This window comes from Hyperolius riggenbachi, chromosome 3 (genome assembly GCF_040937935.1).
Source record: "Hyperolius riggenbachi isolate aHypRig1 chromosome 3, aHypRig1.pri, whole genome shotgun sequence".
In the NCBI taxonomy this organism is placed as follows: Eukaryota; Metazoa; Chordata; class Amphibia; order Anura; family Hyperoliidae; genus Hyperolius; species Hyperolius riggenbachi.
The window spans coordinates 454,089,328-454,103,037 of record NC_090648.1 but is presented as its reverse complement, the minus strand read 5'-3'; the positions used below and the strand labels follow the sequence as shown (position 1 = coordinate 454,103,037).

Sequence of the window (13,710 nt, the reverse complement as noted above, 5' to 3'; positions counted from 1 at the left end):
TAGGGTGAGAACATTGGGGGCCGATTAAAGTTTTGCTGGGGGGCCCCATGATTTATAGTTAAGCCCCTGTTCTTTTCTATTACATTTTGCTCAGCGTTCCTCTTAAGGTTTCCAGGACATGTTCCTGTTGCCTGTATGGGATCCCGGATCCACCCTCATCACCCCCACATCACCCATCGGCCCAACCAGCCGCAGATCACAGTCTGAGCAAATGTAACCTCTCGTCATCTCTAATTACAGAAAATTGTAAAGCAGGTGTACTTGGCTTTGACAATACATAACAAGTAAAGTTGTATAATTACCATCTTAAGAGAAAGGCTGGTAAATTGGATTACAATCCCTGCACTGTGCAATTAAAAGAAAGCAGTGTGATAATAATCGGTAGCACAGACTGTTTAATGACTTTAGAGTTGATGTAATAACAGAGTTTGTGTCCTCGAGAACTACCGATTTCCTGAACAATAACCCGCAAAATTACATCTCTCCTGAAGAGAGCTGCTGAGGCTAAGGATTCATTTCCATTCCACAAATAATATATTAAAAAAGAGATTGCGTACTACCTATTGACATTTCAATGTTTTAAATGTATTCATGTATAATGTGACTGCCAGTAAAAAGGCCCGCCCATTAAAAATGGGCGCTAGGCAGCGGCAACAACCCCCCACAACGTGCACACGGACACGTCCCACAGATGTGACCCTTGGAAACGCACGGTCACACCCGCCCATCTCCCACCGGCCACCGCTGTCCAATGTCCGACTGAGTGTCGCACACGGGTACACAGCAGAATGCTGGGACAGGGGTTTTATTATATAGGATTTAGTCTGCCCATTGCAAAATCTTTCATCTCACAATTTACATTCTGAAATGTATCACTGGTGGTGACATCTTTAGTCCTGTCAGGTGATCTGTACGGAATGTTCGTTTACTGAGAGTTCTATGCACAGAGGGGGATACTGCTTGCTTGGCAGTTGGAAAAAGCTGTTATCTCCTACAATGCAATTAGGTTCACAGATGGCAAACTGTCAGGACCAGACGCCAAGACCTAGGGACACAGGAGGACGCAGGGACAGGAGTTTATTACAGGGGTTGGACAAAATAATGGAAACACCTAACATTTTGGCATCATAATCTTTGAACATGTTTTAAGCAATTAAAACTTGACATATGTTAATTTTTTTTTGTTTATTATTTTTGTTATTTGATATGTTTAATTAAATTGTTTTTTTACAGATATTTAAACCAAAGTTGGTTATAATTTATAAAAATGGCAAATCTCTCAGACTTTCAAAGAGGCCAAATTGTTGGTGCTCGTATGGCAGGCGCTACTGTAACAGAAACTGCCCGAATGCTTGGAATTTTAAGAGGTACTGTCTCAAAAGTAATGACTGCCTTTGATAGAGAAGGAAAAACGTCCTCAGCAAAGCACAGCTGTGGCCGAAAGTCGAAGTTGTCTGAGAGAGACCGTTGGACTCTAAATCGAATTGTTAGAAAAGCTCGCAAGACCGTGGCTCCTAAAATCACTGCAGAGCTGAATGAACACCTACAGAACCCAGTTTCCACAAAAAACTGTTCGTTGGGAGCTGAACAAATCTGGATTCCATGGAAGAACTGCAATTAGAAAACCTCTGCTCTCAAAGACAAATGTTTCAAAGCGTTTAGAGTGGTGCAGGGGTGCCGCCAGGCACCAAGCAGACCAAGCGGCCGCTTGGGGCCTCATGTTTTTAGGGGCCTCGGAGGCTCCGTGACGTCGTCGTGACACTGTTGTCCGCTCCACACTGGACTGGCCGCGGCGTCTAACAGGCAGAGCAGGGCTACGGGAAGATGGTGTCCGAAGCCCTGTACTGGAGACTATTTGTGTCATCTTCCCGTAGCCCTGCTCCGTCTATCAGCGTGGGAGATTGGAAGCGCAGAATCTCCTGGGGAGCTGCATGCCAGAGGCCGGCCCGGCCGGGAGAGGAGACTTCTGCCAGGTGAGTAAATTTTTTTTTTTTTGCTGAAATGTTGCCCAAATTGAAATTGCGTTTATTTTCTGCTGAAATGTGACCCAAATTGCGTTTATTTTCTGCTGAAATGTGGCCCAAATTGCGTTTGTTTTCTGCTGAAATGTGGCCCAAATTGCGTTTGTTTTCTACTGAAATGTGCCCCAAATTGCGTTTGTTTTCTGCTAAAATGTGGCCCAAATTGCATTTATTTTCTGGTGAAATGTTGCCCACATTGCGTTTTATTTTCTGGTGTCTGGGGAAACTGTTGCTGCATTTATTATTTAATAGTCATAGTTGGCTATATTTGCTGCTTTGGGGTTACGGTTATGCTCCACTCATACAATGTCATGGCCACACCCATTTTTCGACGAACACCCCCCCAGACCCCCTCCCGCCCATTTTTTGGCGAACACCCCCCCAGTCCCCCGACCCACTCCACCCACATGTCAAGGCCACGCCCACTTTCTGCAGAATAGCCACAGGATGGGGCCACTTTCTGCAGTCCGCTTGGGGCCACAAAAACCTTAGCTGCACCCCTGGAGTGGTGTAGAAACCACCAGAATTGGTCCCTCGAGCTGTGGAAAAATGTGATTTTCTGACTAATCATCGTTTACCTTATTTCCGATCTCCAGCCGAGTGTACGTTTGGAGACAGCCAAAAGAAGCATTTTATCCAGACTGCCTTCTCCTAACCATAAAACATGGCGGGGGTTCTGTGATGATCTGGGGTGCTATTTCATGGAAATCCGCCGGGTCAATGATTTCCCTTCATGGAAGAATTAACAGCCGAGACTATTTAGGAATTTTGGGTGACCAAGTTCATCCTATGGTTCTAGAACTGTTTCCGGAGGGGAATGCCATCTTTCAAGATGATAATGCCCCAATCCATACAGCAAGAATTGTTAAAGAATGGCACAAAGAACATTCTAATGAAGTTGAGCATCTCATCTGACCACCACAATCCCCAGACCTCAACATTATGGAGCATTTATGGTCGTTATTAGAGATTCAGGTAAGAAGTCGATTTCCGCTGCCATCGTCTCTAAAAGAACTGAAGGGTGTTTTAACTGAAGAATGGGCTAAAATCCCTAAAATAAACAATTGACAATTTGTATGAATCAATACCTCGGAGAACTGAGGCTGTAATTGCCGCAAAAGGTGGACCTACACCATATTAAAATAAATTTTGTTGATTTTCAAGGTGTTTCCATTATTTTGTCCAACCCCTGTATATAGGATAACATTGTAGCAGATGTAAAATTATCCAACTTAAAACCCTTGTTCACAGTAATTATGTATCAATGTACCGTATTTCGCGCCGTATAAGACGCTCCGGAATATAAGACGCACCCAGGTTTAGAGGTCACAAACCAGGGAAAAAAAGATATATATACTAAACCTGGTGCGTCCATATTCCAGGAGCATCTTATACATGTTCTCCCCCAAATGGTGTCCGCCTGTTTCCCCATGTCCCCTCCTGTGTCCCTTATGTGCCCTCCTATGTCCATTATGTGCCCTCTTGTGTCCATTATGTGTTCTCCTGTTTACCTTTATGTGTTCTCCTGTGTCTCTTTACATGCCCTCTTGTGTCCATGATGTTTTCACCTGTGTCTATACAACCTCCTGTGTCCCATATGTGTGTACCTGTGTCCCTTTATGTGTCCCATATGTGTGTACCTGTGTCCCTTTATGTGTCCCATGTGTGTACCTGTGTCCCTTTCTGTGTCCCATATGTGTGTACCTGTGTCCCTTTGTGTGTCCTCCTGTGTCCCATATGTGTGGCCATTCCCTGGTGCCAAGTGGGTGGTCGCTCTCTCCCCGTGTCTCTGATGCCCGTGCACAAGTGAATCAGTAATGCTCAGGCAGCCGGATCACATACCACATGGCCGCCGCCGCCGCCGGGAACTGCCTCCTGTGTAATGCTGCTGGCGGCTCTTGTCCCGTGTGCCCGCTCGTTCTACTGCATGTCACTCCCCCATTTGCCAATGTAAATATCGGGCAGCTGGCTTCACTATCGCCGCGAGGATTGCAGACCTTGTCCCCCTGTGCGCGGCTGGCTCTATTGAAAGGCTCGTACTGATTGCGTCATCAGTACGAGCCTTTCAATAGAGCCAGCCGCGCACAGGGGGACAAGGTCTGCAATCCTCGCGGCGATAGGGAAGCCAGCTGTCCGATATTTACATTGGCAAATGGTGGAGCGGAGACGCAATAGAACGAGCGGGCACACGGGACAAGAGCCGCCAGCAGCATTACACAGGAGGCAGTTCCCGGCGGCGGCGGCGGCCATGCGGTATGTGATCCGGCTGCCTGAACATGATTCACTTGTGCACAGTCATCAGAGACATGGGGAGTGGGCACACACAGGCAGGGAATCCCCGACATGGCGGCGGTTCATATCGGCGGGCGTTCGGAGGTCGGGGATTCCCTGCCTTTGCCGTATAAGACGCAGGGACTTTTTCTCCCCATTTTTGGGGGAGAAAAAGTGCGTCTTATACGGCGGAAAATACGGTATATAAAACTGTTACATTTATGATAAAATAATTGCATGTTTTTCTTCCAAAAGCATCATGTTTTTTTTTCCAAAACAGAAAATGTAACTATCGATTGTTGCAAATCACACAGGTACCCGTCTCCTTACTGCTAGTGTCTTTGCACCTACTCAGTCTTTTCCATCACCAGTGGTGCTCAGCAGAGCTCGAATATTCGAGTAGCTCGAATATTCGAGCTCTTTCTCAGCTATTCGAGCTCGGTATTCGAGCTCCGAATAGCTAGAGCTATTCGAATGGGGTATTCGAGTACACTCGAATAGCCCATTCACTATTCGAGCTATTCGAGCAAAACGGCGCTATTCGAGCTCGGTACCGAGCTCGAATAGCGTCATAGCCCAGATTGATGTCCTTAGAGCCAATCAGAGGGCTCCCAGGCCCTCTGACGGCAGCCAATCACAGAGGGGGACCCTGGCCAGCCCCTACCCTATAAATAGCGGCCGCCATGTTAGGTCTCTCCGTGCTTGCCTGAGACTTGCATAGAGAGAGAGTTGCTCCTTTGTGCTTTGGCTTAGCAAGAGCTCTATTGTGTTCATTTACCTAGCGTTTTTGCTCACATACACCTCCTATATACACCTATATTGTTGTTAGTTAGATAGACATTGTATTTTAGTTAGTAGCTTTTGTGTTACATAGACAGAGACACAGCTGCTGCAGGCTTACACAGCTTTAGGCCTCAGGGCCTGCCTGTGTGGGCAGCTGTTCTCTCCTGTCCTCTGTTAGTATATTTCTCTCATCTATACCAGTATTTCTGCTGCTGTCCTTTACTACTGATTGATTCTGTATTTAGTATTGTAGTTAGGCTAGGACACTCACTGTCACTGTTCATAGGCTAAGGCTAAGGCTACTAGCTCCTGCGTGTGTGCACTCACAGTCTTGTACACACACACTCTATTTCCTTCTGATTAGTGATTGATTATTGTAATTAGTTAGTTACTTACTGTTACTACTTGTTACTCTTACTGTACTAGGAGTCTAGGACACTCTGTCACTGTTCATAGGCTACTAGCTCCTGCGTGTGTGCACTCACTGTCTGTGTACACACACTACACACACTCTATTTCCTTCTGATAACTGATTGATTATTGTAATTAGTTAGTTACTTACTGTTACTACTTGTTACTCTTACTGTACTAGGAGTCTAGGACACTCAGTCACTGTTCATAGGCTACTAGCTCCTGCGTGTGTGCACTCACTGTCTGTGTACACACTACACACACTCTATTTCCTTCTGATTACTGATTGATTATTGTAATTAGTTAGTTACTTACTGTTACTACTTGTTACTCTTACTGTACTAGGAGTCTAGGACACTCAGTCACTGTTCATAGGCTACTAGCTCCTGCGTGTGTGCACTCACTGTCTGTGTACACACTACACACACTCTATTTCCTTCTGATTACTGATTGATTATTGTAATTAGTTAGTTACTTACTGTTACTACTTGTTACTCTTACTGTACTAGGAGTCTAGGACACTCAGTCACTGTTCATAGGCTACTAGCTCCTGCGTGTGTGCACTCACTGTCTGTGTACACACTACACACACTCTATTTCCTTCTGATTACTGATTGATTATTGTAATTAGTTAGTTACTTACTGTTACTACTTGTTACTCTTACTGTACTAGGAGTCTAGGACACTCAGTCACTGTTCATAGGCTACTAGCTCCTGCGTGTGTGCACTCACTGTCTGTGTACACACTACACACACTCTATTTCCTTCTGATTACTGATTGATTATTGTAACTGCTAGTTGTACTTCCTGACTGTTACTACTTACTTACTGTACTAGGGACACTCACTCAGTCACCTCACCCACCAACCCACTCCATTAAAGTACCCCACTTTTCACCCGCCCTTTTAAAAAACTTTTGTCTATACGCCCAAAACATCGAAGATGTCTGGAAGTGGCAGCCAGCGCGGTTTGGGCAAGGGGAAGGGCAGCAAGGGAATCAGGAGGAGAGGGAGCAGCATTGTGGCAGGCCGCGGCCGCGCCACAATGCACAGTTCCGCAGCAGCAGCAGCAGCGTCAGTGGCTAACATTCCTCCCATAGCCACTGGCCGTGGACACCTTGGGCGCCGCCCAGCAGGAGCATCTGCAACTCACGCTGCAGAGACACAGCAGCAGCAGCGTGTAGCACCTGCTCCGATTTTCCTCCAGCCGGGTCGGAAACGTCCCATTGAGGAAAAGGATGCAGACACTGTGGTGCAACTCATGACGGAGGATGAGCAGCCCGCCATCAGCTCTGCATCCGAGGCCTCCACCCTCACCACCACCACCACCACCACCACCCCTGTTCGCAGCAGCCGCCCAGCAGGGCCTGGGGGGGAGGAGGAGGCCAGTTCACCGTCACAAGTTGGCGACTTGTCACTCAGCAGTATTTTTACCCCAGGCACCATCAGGGTATTGTCTGCTGTTGTTGGCGATTTTGAGGAGGAGATGCTGATGGGCACGTTGGGGGATGAGGGATTGGACAGCAAGACTGTGGCGACAGTCAAGCAGCCCATCCATGCATCAGGAGAGGAGTTTGGGAGGTCATCATCCCAGCAGGACATGTTTCAGGAGGGGGAGGATGATGGTGATGACCCGGTGACAGACAGAGACTGGGTGCCACCACCTCCAGGGGATGTCGTCCTCAGCAGCTCGGAGGAGGAGGAGGATGCGCTTGTGGGCCTTTCAAGGAGGCGCATCATTGCAAGCATTGGCAGCAGTAGGCAGGTCCCACAGCCTGCTGGTGTCTCAGGCTCAGCAGCAGCAGCAGCAGCATCTGCCAGTACCACCACCAGCCGCACCCAAGCCCCCCCCCCAACCACCACAGGGAGACAGGCAGCAGCGCTTCCATGCCGTAGGGGGATGTTTTTGTCACCAATCTGGCGATTTTTCACGATGCCCACTGTGTACAGTAAGTACGCCACTTGCAACCACTGTCAGCGGAAGTTGAGCAGAGGTGCAGACCCCTTAAAGTTCAGCACCAGCTCGCTCATAAACCACCTTGCTGCGAAACATTTCCACCAGCATGAGGAGTTCCAGAGGCTGAAGGCATCTGGTGCTGGCAGTGGCACCACACCCATCACTGCACAGCCTTCAGCAGCAGCAGCAGCAGCAACAGCAGCCACCCGCCCTCCTGCTCCTCCAGCAGCACCAGCAGGAGTGCGGAAACGCACTGCTCCTCCCCCCTCTGCAACTCCAGCCGCCGACACTGAGGCCTGTTCTGGCAGCCAGTCCTCAGTGGCCTCCTCCGCTGTGTCTGCTGATTCCCGTGCCAGCAAAAGGCCACGCCAGAGCCTTTTGAGCGAGTCCTTCCAGGGGGTGGTTAGGGCTCTGCCTCCCAGCAGCCGTCGCGTGCGGCAGCTGAACGGCTTGCTGGCACGGGCCATGTGCTCCCAACTCCTGCCGTACACGCTCGTGCAGGAGGGGAGCGACATTCGTGCGCTGCTTGCTTGCGCAGCCCCAGACTGGCAGCTCCCCAGCAGACACTTCTTTGCCCGCAAGGCCATTCCTGCACTGCACCGCTTTGTGATGGCCAATGTGGAGCGAGGGCTGGAGCACGCGGTTGGTGAAAGGGTCCACGTCACCATGGACTCCTGGAGCAGCCGCTTCGGGACAGGCCGCTACCTGTCCTTCACTGTCCACTGGGTCAGCTTGGTGGAAGGGGGTGAGGATGGGAGAGCAGCAGCGGGCACAGCAGCAGCAGCAACACAGTGGGTGGTGCCACCCCGCAGGGTCAGGGGAACTGCAGCAGGTTCCTCCGATCCTCTGCCATCCTCCGGCACACCTGGCCAAACCCCCCGCCTCAGCAGCAGCGTGAAGGCCCGCCACTGCCAAGCGCTGCTGCACTTGGTCAGCCTTGGGAAGACCAAGCTGACGGCAACCCATGTGTTGGCCAAACTCCAGGAGCAGGAGAGGATTTGGCTGACCCCCAGAGGCCTCAGAGTCGGAGAGGTGGTGGCCGACAATGGGGCCAATCTGGTTGCCGCAATAGACAGGGGAAGCCTGACCCACATCCCCTGTCTTGCCCACGTGCTGAACCTGGTGGTGCAGAAGTTCCTGCGCACCTACCAGGGGATGGGCAAACTGCTGGAAACGGCAAGGAACGTTGTGCGTCACTTCCGGCGCTCGGCTGCAGCCTGTGCGAGCCTGGAAGACGTGCAAAAGGAGCTGGATCTGCCATGCCATCGGCTGATCATTGACGTTCCGACTCGCTGGAACTCCACCCTGGCGATGTTGGAGCGTCTGGTTGAACAGAAGCACGCTGTCAACCAGTACCTTGCCCTGGCCACTGTTTCCGCCGCTCAGAGAAGGGACAAGACCAGCAACATCCCGTCCATCGTCCCCGATGATGACTGGAGGCACATGCAGCAGGTGTGCTTAGTGCTGGCTCCCTTTCTGCAGGCCACTAACATGGTGAGCAGGGACCATGCTATGGTCTGCGAGTGGGTGCCCCTGGTTTGTCTGCTGAACAGGGCCCTCGATGCTTTGCTGGAACAGGGAGCGGCAGCCTTGGACCAGCAGGAGCGGCAAGCAGCTGCACAGTCCACCTCTGAGGGGGAGGAGGAGGAGGACTTGGTGGAGGTCCCTGACCTTGCTGCTGATGAGGGGGAGCAGCACAGTGCAGCTGAGTTGGTGCGGGGGTGGAGAGAGGATGAGGCTAACGAGGCAGAGGAGGAGGATGAGGACAGCAGCACTGCCGTCGATGTGCCAGCAGACGTGGCCCGCCTCTTCCCAATGGCAGCGCACATGCTGACGTGCCTGCGCAGGGACCCCAGGGTGATCCAGATGAAGCAGAGGGAGGACATCTGGATCAGCATGATGTTGGACCCACGCCTCAAGGGGAAGTTGAGCCAGTTCCTGCCGCCTGCAGGAGGAGACCCAGCGCAACAAATAAGGAGCTTGCAGCAGGCCCTTGTTGAGCGCTTGGAGGAAGCCTTCCCCTAGCCTTCCACCCCCACTGTCCAGCAGCCAGCACAGAGGCAGCAGCAGGTGCCTGCATCCAGCAGCAGCAAGCGCCCCACAGACCTGCTGTCTCTCAGCCACGAGCTCTACAGGACTGTAGAGGCTCCGGCAGCAGTGACTAGAGAGGAGGTGCATGCAGCAGCATCCTCCTCCGGTCACAGCCAGCGCCTGACCCGCATGGTGGCTGACTACATGGGGTCCTACAGCGGGCTTGACAGCGATGCCCCTGTTGATCCCATGGAGTATTGGGTCAAGCGCATGGAGATCTGGAGCGAGCTGGCGCAGTACGCCCTGGAAGTGTTGTCCTGCCCCCCTTCCAGCGTGCTGTCCGAGCGCTGCTTCAGTGCAGCTGGTGGCGTGGTCACCGAGAAACGCTCACGTCTGTCTCACAAGTCTGTGGACAGACTGACGTTTCTCAAGATGAACCAGGCGTGGGTGGAAGGCGAGTTCCTGGCCCCTGTTGTCGGCGAGAGGGGGACATGAACTGGCTAAGAACCATCGTTAATGTGCCTTACCACCCTTTACCACCTCCTGGCTCCTGCTCACTAAGCCAGCCTGGTTCACTCTTTGACTATTACGTCGCCTGCAGCCACACATTTTACACCTACAGTGGGCTGCTGTGTGCTGCTGCTGCTGTCTGTCTGTGTTTCCCACTGCCAGGGTACACAGATTTACCTTCTGCTGCCACTCTGCCACCAGCTATTACGTCAAACAATAGCTATATATCTGTGTAATTTCTTTTACAAACAAAACCAAAAAACCATTAAAAAAAAAAGGTTTAATTTTTCTGAGATGCCCGGGTTGAAAACTGTGTTGTCCCAGTTGTGTATTGGACACAATGTGGGCTGCACGACCGCTGTCTGGGACCTCCTGTTGTGTTTATTTATGGCCTGGTATCACCGCTAGGTACCAGGGCTATTATGTCACGCTGCCTACCTGCTGCCACACTCACACTACTCCTCCATTCCTCCTGCTGCTGCTTTCTGTCTGTGTTTCCCACTGCTAGGGTACACAGAATTACCTTCTGCTGCCACACTGCCACCAGCTATTACGTCAAACAATAGCTGCTCACAATACTCCTCCATTCCTCCTGCTGCTGCTGCTGTCTGTCTGTGTTTCCCACTGCCAGGGTACACAGATTTACCTTCTGCTGCCACTCTGCCACCAGCTATTACGTCAAACAATAGCTATATATCTGTGTAATTGGTTGTAAAACCAAAACTACAAAACCATTACAAAAAAAGGTTTAATTTTTCTGAGGTACCCGGGTTGAAAACTGTGTTGTCCCAGTTGTGTATTGGACACAATGTGGGCTGCACGACCGCTGTCTGGGACCTCCTGTTGTGTTTATTTACGGCCTGGTATCACCGCTAGGTACCAGGGCTATTATGTCACGCTGCCTACCTGCTGCCACACTCACACTACTCCTCCATTCCTCCTGCTGCTGCTGTCTGTCTGTGTTTCCCACTGCCAGGGTACACAGAATTACCTTCTGCTGCCACACTGCCACCAGCTATTACGTCAAACAATAGCTGCTCACATAATTACTCCTCCATTCCTCCTCCTGCTGCTGCTGCTGTCTGTCTGTGTTTCCCACCGCCAGGGTACACAGATTTACCTTCTGCTGCCACTCTGCCACCAGCTATTACGTCAAACAATAGCTATATATCTGTGTAATTGGTTGTAAAACCAAAACTACAAAACCATTACAAAAAAGGTTTAATTTTTCTGAGGTGCCCGGGTTGAAAACTGTGTTGTCCCAGTTGTGTATTGGACACAATGTGGGCTGCACGACCGCTGTCTGGGACCTCCTGTTGTGTTTATTTACGCCCTGGTATCACCGCTAGGTACCAGGGCTATTATGTCACGCTGCCTACCTGCTGCCACACTCACACTACTCCTCCATTCCTCCTGCTGCTGCTGTCTGTCTGTGTTTCCCACTGCCAGGGTACACAGAATTACCTTCTGCTGCCACACTGCCACCAGCTATTACGTCAAACAATAGCTGCTCACATAATTACTCCTCCGTTCCTCCTCCTGCTGCTGCTGCTGTCTGTCTGTGTTTCCCACCGCCAGGGTACACAGATTTACCTTCTGCTGCCACTCTGCCACCAGCTATTACGTCAAAAAATAGCTATATATCTGTGTAATTGGTTGTAAAACCAAAACTACAAAACCATTACAAAAAAAGGTTTAATTTTTCTGAGGTACCCGGGTTGAAAACTGTGTTGTCCCAGTTGTGTATTGGACACAATGTGGGCTGCACGACCGCTGTCTGGGACCTCCGGTTGTGTTTATTTACAGCCCTGGTATCACCGCTAGGTACCAGGGCTATTATGTCACGCTGCCTGCCTCATTGACTGCATGCTGCCACACACTCATCCTCCTCCTCCTGCTGCTGAATTTACCTCCTGCTGTCTGTGTGTTTCCACTGCCAGGGAGCACATACAATGGCGCTTCCAACATGCGTGCGCCACCAGCTATTTGTTGTTACGCTCAAAAATAGCTGCATTTCTTTAAAAAAAAGAAAATGAAAAGAGAAATAAGTGAAGAAGAAGACGATATAGAAGAAGATGAAGAAGAAGAAGATGAAGAAGATGAAGAAGAAGAAGAAGAAGAAGAAGAAGAAGAAGATGAAGAAGAAGATGAAGAAGATGAAGATGAAGAAGAAGATGAAGATGAAGAAGATGAAGAAGATGAAGATGAAGAAGATGAAGATGAAGAAGATGAAGAAGATGAAGAAGATGAAGAAGAAGAAGATGAAGAAGATGAAGATGAAGAAGATGAAGAAGATGAAGAAGAAGATGAAGATGAAGAAGATGAAGAAGAAGATGAAGATGAAGAAGATGAAGAAGAAGAAGATGAAGAAGAAGAAGAAGATATAGAAGAAGAAGAAGAAGATATAGAAGATAAAGAAGAAGAAGAAGAAGAAGTATATACAGTACTGAACAAAATTCTGGACACAACTTCTCTTTTCACCTTTTTTTTTTTAAAGGAACATCCCCACATAATCACTTGCTGTTGTTACTTGGAAAAAAAGATGTTTCTTGCATCATTCACCCTCAAAACAAGTGTTGGGAAGCTATTTAAGGCCTATTCGAATAGTCAGCTCGAATAATGAGCTCGAATACCGACTCGAATAGTGAGCTCGAAGTCCGAGGTCGAATCGAATAGTAAAATTTATTCGACTCGAATATTCGACTGACCTCGAATAATTTACTATTCGAATTCGACCAAACTCGAATTTTAAAAAGGGGTATTTGAGCACCACTGTCCATCACCTCCCTGGAAGCTTTATTGGCACCCCTCTGGTCACACTGTAACTGCAGTTAAAGAGGAACTTTATCCCAGGACTGAGATTCATCCCAATCAGTAGCCGATACTGTGCTCTGCCGCGTGCCCAGTGCCCTCTCCTTGGTAACAGCAGCGTCTCTTGTCACATGATGCCGCTGTTAGCAGGGAGAGAGCTCTGGGTGTGCTGTAGAGGAGAGATGACTTCATCGGTGGAACGTCTTCTGCTGTGCTGTGGTGAGTTTTCTTCTTTTACATCCGCACTCAGAGGGAGGAAGGGACAGAAGCAGGGGCACATCTGGCTATCTAACAGAGAAAATCTGACTATCTAAAGGGGGGCACATCGAGCTATTTAATGAGAGCAAATCTGACTATCTAAAGGGGGGTACATCTGGGTATCTAAAGAAAGGGGCACATCTGGATATCTAATTGGGGCACATCTGGCTATCTAAAGAAAGGGGCACATCTGACTATCTAATGGGGGCACATCTAGCTATGTACAAGGGGGCAAACCTGGGTATTCAATGGGAGCACATCTGGCTAGCTATAACGGGGGGCACATCTGGCTTTATAAAGGGGCACATCTGGCTATAGGAGGGTAAGAGGGGCAAATCTGGAAATCTATGGGGGGAAGGGGGCACATCTGGCTATTCAAACAGCATTTGTACATTGTTCTTTACCAACAACCACACCCACATTCTGTTGCATAGCCACACCCATTTTGTCCCTGGGCGCTGAAAACCCCAGATACACTGATTGGGGTATATTCAGTGGCGTATCAATAGGGATGCAAAGGTTGCAGCCACTCCAGGGCCTATGGGGTAGAGGGGCACACCAACTATTGCATTAGATCATCTTTGGTGTTATGGTGGTAATAGTCAACTTTATGGCCCATATCCAATTAACTTTTTCACCTGAGGTTTTTCCTAGGTGA

The 13,710-nt window shown here is 49.5% G+C and overlaps 1 long non-coding RNA gene across 1 annotated transcript in view; it reads left to right on the top strand.

Annotated features, from left to right (window-relative positions):
• The window catches only part of LOC137561670 (uncharacterized), a 101,273-nt gene that overhangs the window by 15,554 nt on the left and 72,009 nt on the right, over positions 1-13,710 (top strand). The window lies entirely within an intron of this gene.